Source organism: Gigantopelta aegis, chromosome 1, assembly GCF_016097555.1.
Source record: "Gigantopelta aegis isolate Gae_Host chromosome 1, Gae_host_genome, whole genome shotgun sequence".
Taxonomy (NCBI): Eukaryota; Metazoa; Mollusca; class Gastropoda; order Neomphalida; family Peltospiridae; genus Gigantopelta; species Gigantopelta aegis.
The window spans coordinates 28,265,854-28,278,353 of record NC_054699.1 but is presented as its reverse complement, the minus strand read 5'-3'; the positions used below and the strand labels follow the sequence as shown (position 1 = coordinate 28,278,353).

The following is a 12,500-nucleotide window of genomic DNA, read 5'->3' as shown; positions in this document are numbered from 1 at the left end:
TAACAGTCTAATTTCGTGCAACCGTCGATGAAGCCCGATCGTCAATACATTCACAGTCTAATTCTTGAGATGTCACACAACCTATCAATGAATCCCCTTCTTAAATATCATTCTAATATTGGAGATGTCATGGAATCGTCAATGTAACCCATTCATCAATACATTCACGATCTAATTTTTAGATGTCATGCAACCATTAATGAAGCCAGTTCTTCAATACATTAACAGTCTAATTTATTGATATGTCATGCAACCTATCAATGAATCCCCTTCTTAAATATCATTCTAATATTGGAGATGTCATGGAATCGTCAATGTAACCCTTTCATCAATACATTCACGATCTAATTTTTAGATGTCATGCAACCATTAATGAAGCCCGATCATCAATACATTCACGGTCTAAATTGTAAGATAGCATGCAACCATCAGTGAAGTCCGTTCTTCAATACATTCGCGGTCTAATTTTTGAGATGTCACACAACCATCAATGCAGTCCGTTCTTCAATATATTCTAGATCTAATTTCTTGATATATTGTCATGCACCCATCAATGGATTCCCTTATTGAACATCTTGACGGCGTAATGGCTGGACATGTTGTAGTGCACCCGTCAATGAATTCCCTTGTTGGAAAGCTCGACTGTGTAATTTGTGGATGACGTCGATCTATCACACAATTGTCTCCCAGTGTGACCTAGTCCATCCCAGGAATTCTGCCTGCAGCGGCGTCTTCGCGTCACGACGCGAGAACTGAGTCTAGAGACAGTTCACGAAACTTCTCCGTTCGGGCTGATACCGCCTCTCCCATCTTGCTTAGTGGATAGTTGGGTGTAGCCTCGATTTCAGGGTGAGTCTCGTTTATTTTTGTTTTTATTTATTTTTTATTGCAGAATCCAGTCAGAAAGGTTTTCATCTAGGCTGAGTTAAAATTCGTTTTGTTTGTTGTTGACAGGTCTTGCGCACTGTGGTTAATTAATCATCGGCTGTTTCATAATTCTGACACATAGTCGTCAGAGGATCCTTTACGTGCACTTTCAGCACAGAGAACAACACATGCAACGATATTTGATTACCAGTCGTGGGGTATCGGTTGGTACAGGGAAAATAGAATACAGAGTCTTGTGAAGGGGTTCGACCTTACATCCCTAACACTGAGTTACTTTTCGCTGCTGTCCGTGTCTGGAAGGAAATGTTTTATTTAACGAGTCACTCTACACATTTTATTTACGGTTATATGGTAAGGACATATGGTAAGGACCACACAGATATATAAAGAGGAAACCCGCTGTCACCACTTCATGGGCTACTCTTTTCGATTAGCAGCAAGGGATAGTTTATATGCACCATCACATAGATAGGACAGCACATACCACAACCTTTGATGTACCAGTCATGGTGCACTGGCTACAGCGAGAACTATCCCAATGGGCCCACTAACGGGGATCGATCCCAAACCGAACGCTCATCAAACGAGCGCTTTACCACTGGGCTACGTCTCGCCCCCTGTCTGTGTCTGAAGTGAGAGACTGCCCTGAGGATGCTGATACTGTAACATCATACCGGCTGATTCAGCCTTTTAACGATCAGGACACCATAGTAAATACATTTTTTATTAGAATATCTGAGTTTTTATACATAATAAGTTTCTGGACCAATGAGTACAGCGTGTATCTCATATTAGATTCTAAACCAAGTGCCATAAAAGTGTTCTTTACGACACCACTAGAGCACATTGAATTATTAATCATCAACTATTATATTGGTCCAACATTTGGTAATTTTGATATATAGTGTTAGAGGAAACACGTTACATTTTTCCATTAGTAGCAAGGGATCTTTTATATGCACCATCCCACAGACAGGATAGGACATACCACAGCCTTTGATATACCAGTCAGCTGGAAAAAAAAAGAAGCTCAATGAGCCCAAAACGGGGACCGATCCCAGACCGACCGCGTATCAAGCGAGCGCTTTACCACTGGGTTACGTCCCGCCCCATAGCTGAAGAGTTTTTGTTTTTTCATTTCTTTTCGTCTTGTCCGACGCCATATAACCGTCAATATAATGTGCTGAGTGCGTCGTTATCTAAAACATTTCCTTCCTTCTTCCTTTCATCTTGTGTTTGGGGGTCAAAGGGTAAATTTGTGAATTTTTTTCAGTACACAATTAAAACTGAGGGAAAACATTCTTATGTTTAAATACAAACAATATTATTTGCTCTGGATATTTTAATAATATTTCATCACAATAAATGAAAATAAAGGGAAGAACAATACTGTTATAAGTTGTCAGAAATTATTCCCATGACAAAAAGTCAAAGTGAATGAATAAATGAATAGATTGATTTCAACTTATTTTCGTGCTTATATCCAATTAAGGTTCAAGCACGCTGTCCTGGGCACACACCTCAGCTCTCTGGGCTGTCTGTCCAGGATAGTGGGTTAGTTGTTACTTGGTTAGTGGTTAGTAAAAGAGAAGAGGGTGTAGTGGCCTTACACCTACCCATTGAGCCCTTAAGAACTCACTCTGGGTTGGAGCCGGTACCGGGCTGCGAACCCTGTACCTACCAGCCTGTAGTCCGATGGCTTAACCACTGCGCCACCAAGGCCGGTAATGAATAGATGAATAGATGAATGGATGAATGAATGGAATCTCTCTTTCCTTCAATCTTTGTTTCTTTCTTCTTCCTTTCTTCGACCCCTGCGTGTGCTGTAACCTCACCGTGGTGCAGGGGTGTAATATTCTCTTTGAGAATGGCCAATACAGCACAAAATTGAAGTTTTGAGTAAAATTCAGTATCCGTAAAATTCTGTGATATTTGTGTTTTTGCACAGTTCTTTACACTGTTTTTGTTTAAGTCTTGAATTTTTATATTGATGTTGATCATCACTTTATTTATTTGCATTACCATAGTTTGACACCCAATAGCCGATGTATTTTTTTGTGCTGGGGTGTCGTTAAACATTCATTCATTCATTCATTCATTCATTCCTTTCTTCGCTGTTAACCCCTACAAAACTTTCATATTATATCATTATTACTAGTGTAATACATTATATATATGCGGGGGGGGGGGGGGGGGGGGGGGGGTGCGTAGCCCAGTGGTACAGCGCTCGCTCGATGCGCGGTCGGTATTGGATCGATACCCTTCGATGGGCCCATTGGGCTATTTCTCGTTCTAGCCAGTGCACCACGACTGGTATATCAAAGGCCGTGGTATGTACTACCCTGTCTGTGGGATGGTGCATATAAAAGATCCCTTGCAGCTAATCGAAAAGAGTAGCCCATGAAGTGGCGACAGCGGGTTTCCTCTCTCAATATCTGTGTGGTCCTTAACCATATGTCTGACGCCATATAACCGTCAATAAAATGTGTTGAGTACGTCGTTAAATAAAACATTTCTTTCTTTCTTTTATATACCGTATATATATATATATATATATATATATATATATATATATATATATTTATTTTTTTTTTTTATATATATATATATATATATACATTGTATATATATATTTTTTTTTTTTATATATATATATATATATATATATATATATATATATATATATATATATATATATATATATATATATATATATACCATTATTATAACATTATTGTATGGTAGTATAATCAGAGCCCCAATCCTGACACTGCCAAATCTGTTTTTGGTGTTAATAAACAACAACAACAACAACACAAAACAAAAACAAAAACCCCACACAAAATAACAACGAATTGATGAACAAATGTTTAACAACGCCACAGCACACACAAAGATAGGAGTCACTAGATGTGAAACACAAGTTAATTAATGACTGAATCTGAACGGCAAAACTATAATATATGGTCAGGTCCGTATCTCTGCACAATACAAAATCGATTGGGCATTTTTTTAAAGTAGTTGATTATATGGATTTCTATCAAGTGCCTCGTCTATAGTAAGGCAGCCACTTCCGATGAGATCTTTTTCTGGAAATGCCACCCCTCTTGCACCGCCAAAAAGAGGACTGCCATACCCAGACTAGTGTATTAAATCAAAACTAGCACCGTACAGAGTTCATTAGAATACGTACAGCTGTGATGACATGCACTCATGAAAAAGGACAATACATTTATCCCATGACCACTTCCACCAACTCAGAAACTTAATTTGGTAACTATAAGTACCATAATAATATATTTTAATTATTTTAGGCGTATGCGGATTTTATCATTTATAAACATTTATAAAAATAAAAAACAAACTAACACACGCAAAACAAACAAGCCATTAAGACAGTTAGAAATGACTAACTCTGCATGTTACGTCATTTGTCACGTGATACTGAAAACACTGGGTCACAGTTGTTTATTTAATCTTGTACCTTGTGAAGGCTAGCGTTTCAAACTCGCAGTGACCCGTCATAAGGGTTCAACTTGCTATTTTTGAGCTATGTTATTGTTTAAATGTGCCGTACTGTGACAAATTAAAACTCTTTATGACCCTAGCTAGACATATGAGATAGTTAAAACTGGCTATACCGCCGCCATTTATAATGTTAATAAATAATTACGTTTGTCAAATAATTTTTAGGAATGTGCACTCATGGTGATACCCGCCTTTCGACGAACCCATCTGATTATAGCTTTGTGTTTATAGTGATTCATGAATGCATGCCACCACAACCATAGATGTATGTTTGTATGTACGCATGCATGCATACACGTATGCATGTATGTATGTATGTATGTATGTATGTATGTATGTATGTATGTATGTATGTATGTATGTATGTATGTATGTATGTATGTATGTGTGTATGTGTGTATGTGTGTATGTATGTGTGCATGTGTGTGTGTATGTGTGTGTATGTGTGTATGTATGTGTGTATGTGCGCGTGTGTGTGTGTTTATCAACCCACCCAAAAAAACCAAAACGCCAAAGAAATAAATAAAAACCCGAACAAAACAAGAAACAACAACAATATATATATATATATATATATATATATATATATATATATATATATGTGTGTGTGTGTGTGTGTATGTGCGTGCGTGCGCGTGTGTGTATGTATGTATGTGTGTGCGTGCGTGTGTGTGCGTGCGTGCGCGTGCACACACATATACATATAATACAATATAACATAATATAATTTAATATATTCTGCTGAGTGCAAGTTTTGAGAAAGTTACACCCCCCCCCCCTCCCAAAGGAGACACAGGAATGATGTAATGTATTTTGAAATATTTTCTTGATAGTGGCAGTCCTCCTATAATCCTGCGTTGTTGTAAAGACATATGATTTTAATTACGGAAAATGAACTTGTCGATCAGAATTGTGCGCATTTTTAATAATATTTCTGTATTGGAATCTTGTACATGTGCCATAGTTGGCGCAGGATATTCTCATCTTTCGTGAATACCTGATCTCTTCAGTGTTTCAAAGTGATTCATAACTGCATGCATCACAGCTGTCAAATATATAAATATATGTACTGACCTGTATTGCACAGACATAAGGCGTGATGTCTGAGATCTGTTAAGGCATTGTCAGACAATCCTTTTGTAATAAAAGTGATATAAGCAGTGCATCAAGACATTCAGGAAGTACGCTAATAAAAATAGTAAAATATGTTATATTTAATCTAGTTGCAAAAAATGGGTGACTCGTGCGGTATTTCAGAGATTTAATTATTGATTGTTTTACTAACAATCCTAATTTTGGCAGAAAATCAGTTTAATTTTTGTATTGTCTTGTACTAGTTTCAACCTTAAAGAGACATTCTTGAGTTTGCTGCAATGTAAGATGTTTCCTACTAATAAAATATTTCTACGATTAAACTTACATATTAAATATATTTTCTTGTTTAGAATATCAGTGTCTAATATTCAATGTGTTTCTGGTCGTCTTAATATTTGTAAGAAGCCCAAACTGGATTTTGTCTTCAAATAATTTCGTACGTACGAAAAAAAGGAAATAAAATTAAATGTAACCTATTACAAATATTAGAACGATCAGAAACACGTTTAATATACAGCCACTAATATTTTATACAAAAATATATACATGATATGTAATTATATTCGTTGAAAAATCGCTGTTAGTCGAAAACATCTTAAAAATTGCAGCAAACTTAGGAATGTCGCTTTAAGTGTACACCGAATAACAACTTTTTACCATATGAAGGTCTACTAATTAGAACCAGAATAGAATAGACTAGACTAAACTAGACTAGACTAGACTTTAATAGAATAGAATAGAATAAAATAGAATAGAATAGAATAGAATAGAATAGAATAGAATAGATGTTTAATGAAATTAGAATAGATAAAGGTATTTTTACAAGTAAAAAAATGTTGTTCCCAATCAGAGCTTCTGCTATTGTTGCTGCTGCTTGTACTCCGTAAATATTTGAATTTCGTACTTTGACACACATCTCTAACTGGTACAATGTAATGTGATATCAGTTTTGGAAATAGCAATTTTCACTCAGTTGACTATATCGTTCAAAAGAGTGGCAGTCTTCCTGAAGACAGTGAATCACGAGCGCCTATTGTTACGGCCTTGTCAAATCATCTTTTTAACTCGTCTTGTGCAGAAATACGAGTTTGAATGTGCTAATAGGTCAATGTCTTTCAGATTTGTGTTAAAAGGGAACAGATGGATAATGTTAAAACTAATATCAAAACATTTTGTTAACGTTTAAACTCATACCAAATCCAATAATATTTTTTATCAAAAACTTATGTCATTAACAATGGTTTCTTAACACATTACTATCAAATTGTATACATTAAATCGGATTTTATATGTATGTGTATGTGTATGAAGCTGGACTATCCCTTAATTGGGATGGTGATCCGAAAGTGCGTCTTTTTATCTATTGCCCATAAAGATGTTGTACTGTGTTGGCATAAGGGGTAATGAAAAGGCAGATTTTGCTGCCAAGCCTGCTTTGGATTTGGTTCATGCCAGGGTTGGTGTGCCTTATAATGATTCTAAACATCAACCAATTTATCTTTTCGACTTGGCAACATGATTGGGACGGTGTGGTTGCGAACACGTTTTATGCTATCAAGCCAGTCTTGGAAGTGTGGCAGTCCTCTTATAGACAGTGCAAAAAGGATGAAATAGTCTTTTGTCGTGCTCGCATCGGTCCTACTTACTTGACCCATTCATTTATTTTGAAGAAATATCCTCCACCTCAGTGTGACCACTGTCAGTGTACTCTGACGGTACGCCATATTTTGGTGGGGTGTGCGCATCTCAAAGAAACTCGAAAAGATATATTTGGACAAAGAAATGTGATGGAATCATTTAGATTCCATCCAGAACTTATATTACAGTTGCTACGTGACACGGACTTTTATTCTAAATTTTAATTTTGTCTATCTGTGATATTTGCATTTTTTGCTCAGTTCTTTACATTGTGTTTTAATTTAGCTGTTGAATTTTTATATTGATATTGATCATCACTTTATTTGGTTGTATTTAACATAGTTTGACACCCAATAGCCGATGTATTTTTTGTGCTGGGGTGTCGTTAAACATGCATTCATTCATTCATTCATTCATTCATTCATTCTTTCATTCAATGAATTGGATTGTAACTTCATTATGAATAAAGCTACAACTCGTATAAAGACATATTGATTTTAACCCGGTATATAAAATAAAGTAAATAAAAAAAGAAGTTTTTGAACAAATTGTCATCAAATTCTAAATATTAAATCACTTTTTAAAAATAAATCCTGAGTTTGCTGCACTGTAAAATGTTTCCGACTAATAAAATATTTCTACGGTTACACTTACATGTTAAATATATTTTCTTGTTTAGAATATCAGTGTCTGTATATTCAATGTGTTTCTGGTCGTCTTAATATTTTTAAGAAGCCCAAACTGGATTTTGTCTTCAAATAATTTCGTAGGTACGAAAAAAATATAAATTAGGAAATAAATGAAATTTAACCTGGTACAAATATTAGAACGATCAGAAACACGTTTAATATACAGTCACTAATTACAATCGTGTAGAGCTTGGAGACACGAAAGCGATCCAATTCATTGGTTCCCGTTTTACGCAAACAGACTATAAGTGGTAGTGCTTAGCCACCCACATAGTTAAGATAAATGCCGGAACAGCATGTTTCAGCCTCATACACACACACACACACACACACACACACACACACACACACACACACACACACACACATATATATATGTATGTGTGTGTGTGTGTGTGTTTAGATATTTTGAATATTCTTACTTAAAAATAAACTAGTACATGACGTTTTGTTTTTGTTTTCAGAAGGCTGAATATAAAACACATTTTGTATCATACAATATCTAGCATATCCAGTGCAATCAAAGTATGTGATATTTGTCAGATCACATAGTTTCAGAATTTTTAACTTTGCAAATTAGATGTAAATTAATTGAGGTCACGGCACTACGTTTATTGACATTTATGCAAACGTACTACGGTGACACTACTCCATAATTGACGTATGCATTCATAGTAATCAAACAAAAACATTTCAATAGCAACTTTACACTGAAAGCTGTCCAACGTTCAGAAAACAAAAAACTTTAAGCACCAGTTAATTTTTATGTAAGGATATCCAAAATGACTTCATTCAAGTTTGACGTAATTTCCATTCAAAACCGCGTCACATATTCTTACGCCATTTGAATATCGGGTAATGGCTGACTGTAATTAAAGTTGCGTGTACAGTTTACAAAAACACGCTGTATGAAGCTTAATATTATATGATAAAGAGCCTGTGTTTTTCAGTATCGTCAATATCATCTATTAGGAATAAAAATAGTCTCGCATAATACAGTTTGTATTCCTAATATATGATATTGACGATACCGTAACACACAGGGTAATAATCTCTTTATACTAAAGATATCCACAATGACGTCATTAAAGTAATTTCCATTCAAAAAGACACCGCGTGACATATTCTTACGTCATTTGAATATGGAGTAATGGCTGACTAGAATTAAAACTGCGTTTGCAGTTTATACAAACACGTATTAAGCTTGAGATTATATGATAAGGAGATTATTATCCTCGTGCGTTTCGGTATCGTCAATGTCATATATTAGTAATAAGAATAATTTATTATGCTCGCTGTCAGTTTCTGTCTCTCTCTCTCTCTCTCTCTCTCTCTCTCTCTCTCTCTCTCTCTCTCTCTCTCTCTCTCTCTCTCTCTCTCTCTCTCTCTCTCTCTCTCTCTCTCGCAATTGACACAGTTTCGGAGAAGATGTTTTGCATACGCGCAAGACGACACACTGCGGTATTAATTTGGGCGTTTTCTTTGGTTTATGATGTGAATGACTTCACGGCTTGGTGTCAGAATTGATTCATCTCCGCCTCTCCCCGTCACGCTCGTCTCAGTAGGTGAAGCATGTCGCTGCAAGACGGAATAATAAATAAACAGGTCTCAACAGTGAAACCTACACAAACAGCCATCTTCAGGAATCGACCCTATGACCCGTCACACATCAGAAATGTGTTCCACGACTGACTGCATAACAGACACGTGAATAACAGCTACCCTATCTATCTGGTATAACCTTTTTCAAGTGGTCGGTCTCTCTCTCTCTCTCTCTCTCTCTCTCTCTCTCTCTCTCTCTCTCTCTCTCTCTCTCTCTCTCTCTCTCTCTCTCTCTCTCTGGTGGTAGTAATGATTATGATGGGATGATGGGGGTAATGATGATGGTAGTGGCAATGAAGATTATGATGGTGGTAACGATGATGATAGTGATAACAATGATTGACAGCGAAACAACTAGACTAGGGCTACATGACTACCTGACCTCCAGTTTGACCTCTTTCTACCCTGTTACCTGTCCAAATGAGAAACATCACCTGACAACAAGGGACACAGCAAGTGTTGTTGTATAGAGGCTGGCGCGGTTTGTCTTCAGTCATAGTCTATGTGTTATCGTGATGGACAAAATGTGTTGAGCGAATTAGATTAAATTAAACATGTAAAATTCTCAAAAAGGAAGAGAGACACCCTATTTATTTCATTAACCTGACAAATTCCAGGGGCGGATCAAAGATTTTGTAAAATTCTAAAAAGGGGCAAGTTTAAGTTTGCAAATTATAATTAATTAATTAGGCCACAACACTACGTTTACTGACGTAAACAAACGTATTACAGAAACACCCCAGCATTATTGACACATGCATTCCTAGTCATTAAAGAAAAACATTTCAATAACAACGTATATAATATAATATATACCAACCGTATTTGAAATACCAGTTGTGAGGTACTGGTTGGGACGGGAAAGAACCAAGAACCGTAGTCCATAGAGAGTGACTGATCCTACAACTCATTGCACCTCATGGAGTACTGAACCACTGAGCTGTATCCCGCCTGTTACTGCGACGAGGGTTTTTGTACTACGATTTCATAATTTAGGTGCTGTAAATGTCTTAATATTGGTATGATTTCTTTATTTTGGTTTTATCTATACATGAACATTGTTTTTGTGCTATGATTTCACCAGTTAGACGTGTTGAATACCGATATATTGCTAGTATCGATACATCGTTGTGTTTTCATCCTTTAGACTTAACGAATTACCGTTCGTGTTATTTGATCATGGTGGTTTTATCTGTTAGATGTTATGAAGGTCATAAATACATGAATATATGAAGTGGCAGTCCTCCTAAGGACGAGCACATGAAAGTGGATCATGAACGCAATCACGATTTTGATCATGCCTTGTGCAGAGATACGATTTTGATCATGGAATATGATTGTGTCATTAAACTTTATCAAATTTGCTTGTGCCATATTATGCCTCTCTTTTTCCCTACACATAACTACATATTAATTGATCCTAGACATATTCTTTACCTATTTCACAGATAAATATTAACATTTTTATATCTGCCACTGACCTAAGCGGTGATATACCCAAGAATTCTTAGTAAAAGGAGGAAATTACAAGTATATATCACACATCTATCGACACAGCCACTAGTTATCTGTCCAAAAATACCGGACTCATTGGTGACGTGGTTAAGCCATCGGACATAAGGCTGGTAGGTACTGGGTTCTCATCACAGTACCGGTTTCCACCAAGATCGAGTTTTAACGACTCAGTGGGTAGGTGTAAGACCACTACACCCTCTTCTCTCTCACTAACCACTAACAACTAACCCACTCCCCTGGACAGACAGCCGAGATAGCTGAGGTTTGCCCAGGACATCGTGCTTGAACCCTAATTGGATATAAGCACAAAAATAAGTTGAAATGAAATGAAATGTCAACAAAAAATATGGGTAAACACTATGTACAAATCACGTACTCGATAACTATGACATAACGCGGCAATACTGCCTGATACCTTCTATAGAGCGTGCAATAAAATTAATTCATATTTGCTAGTAAATGAAATTATTTTATTGTACTTTTATTGACAAATGGGTCAATGCGTAATTTGTAAATTTCAAAACTGAAATTAATTTATGTTTTAGGCAGGAAGCGACTTTGAAACAGCCTCTTTAAATATTCCATTTATAAAAAAACACTGGAAAGAAAGAAATGTTTTATTTAACGACGCACTCAACACATTTTATTTACGATTATATGGTGTCAAACATATGGTTAAGGACCACACAGATTTTGAGAGGAAACCCGCTGTCGCCACTTCATGGGCTACTCTTTCCGATTAGCACAAAAGGAACTTTTCTTTGCGCTTCCCACAGGCAGGATAGCACAAACCATGGCCTTTGTTGAACCAGTTATGGATCACTGGTCGGTGCAAGTGGTTTACACCTACCCATTGAGCCTTTCGGAGCACTCAGTCAAGGTTTGGAGTCGATATCTGGATTAAAAATCCCATGCCTCGACTGGGATCCGAACCCAGTTCCTACCAGCCTGTTGACCGATGGCCTAACCGCGACGCCACCGATGTCGGTAAAAAAAAAAAACACTGGAAAGTAATGTAAGGTAATAATCTTTAAACACATGACAGTAAATATTTAGTTTATAGTAAACAGTGGAAACCAATGTAAGGTAAAACAAATTGAACACTCGATGGTAAATATTCAGTTTATAGTAAACAGTGGAAACCAATGTAAGGTAAAACAAATTGAACACTCGAGGGTAAATATTCAGTTTATAGTAAACAGTGGAAACCAATGTAAGGTAAAACAAACTGAACACTCGAGGGTAAACATTCAGTTTATAGTAACCACTGGGAACCAATGTAAGGTAAAAACCATTAAATACTCGAGAATAAATGTTCAGTAAAGTAGGCCTACTAATCCTTAAATCCACTAGAGTAAACATTCAGTTTATATTACACAATAGAAACCGACACAATAAAGTAATAAACAACAACGCCTGTGGCGTCATATGTTTGTGCCATGTTGTCCCCTTACCGATTATGATGGCGCTCTCAAAATTATATATCTAGGGCTAATTATTATTAAATTGATAACATAAAGTTCTTAAAATAAAAGTACAAACATG

At 36.3% G+C, this 12,500-nt stretch overlaps 1 protein-coding gene across 1 annotated transcript in view; it reads left to right on the top strand.

Moving 5' to 3' along the window:
• Nucleotides 1-720: 720 nt before the first annotated feature.
• Nucleotides 721-12,500, top strand: part of LOC121373314 — a 61,294-nt gene continuing 49,514 nt past the window's right edge. Inside the window, exon 1 of the mRNA XM_041499882.1 lies at nucleotides 721-849. The gene's annotated coding sequence lies outside the window, so the exon portion shown is untranslated. The remainder of the gene's footprint in view (nucleotides 850-12,500) is intronic.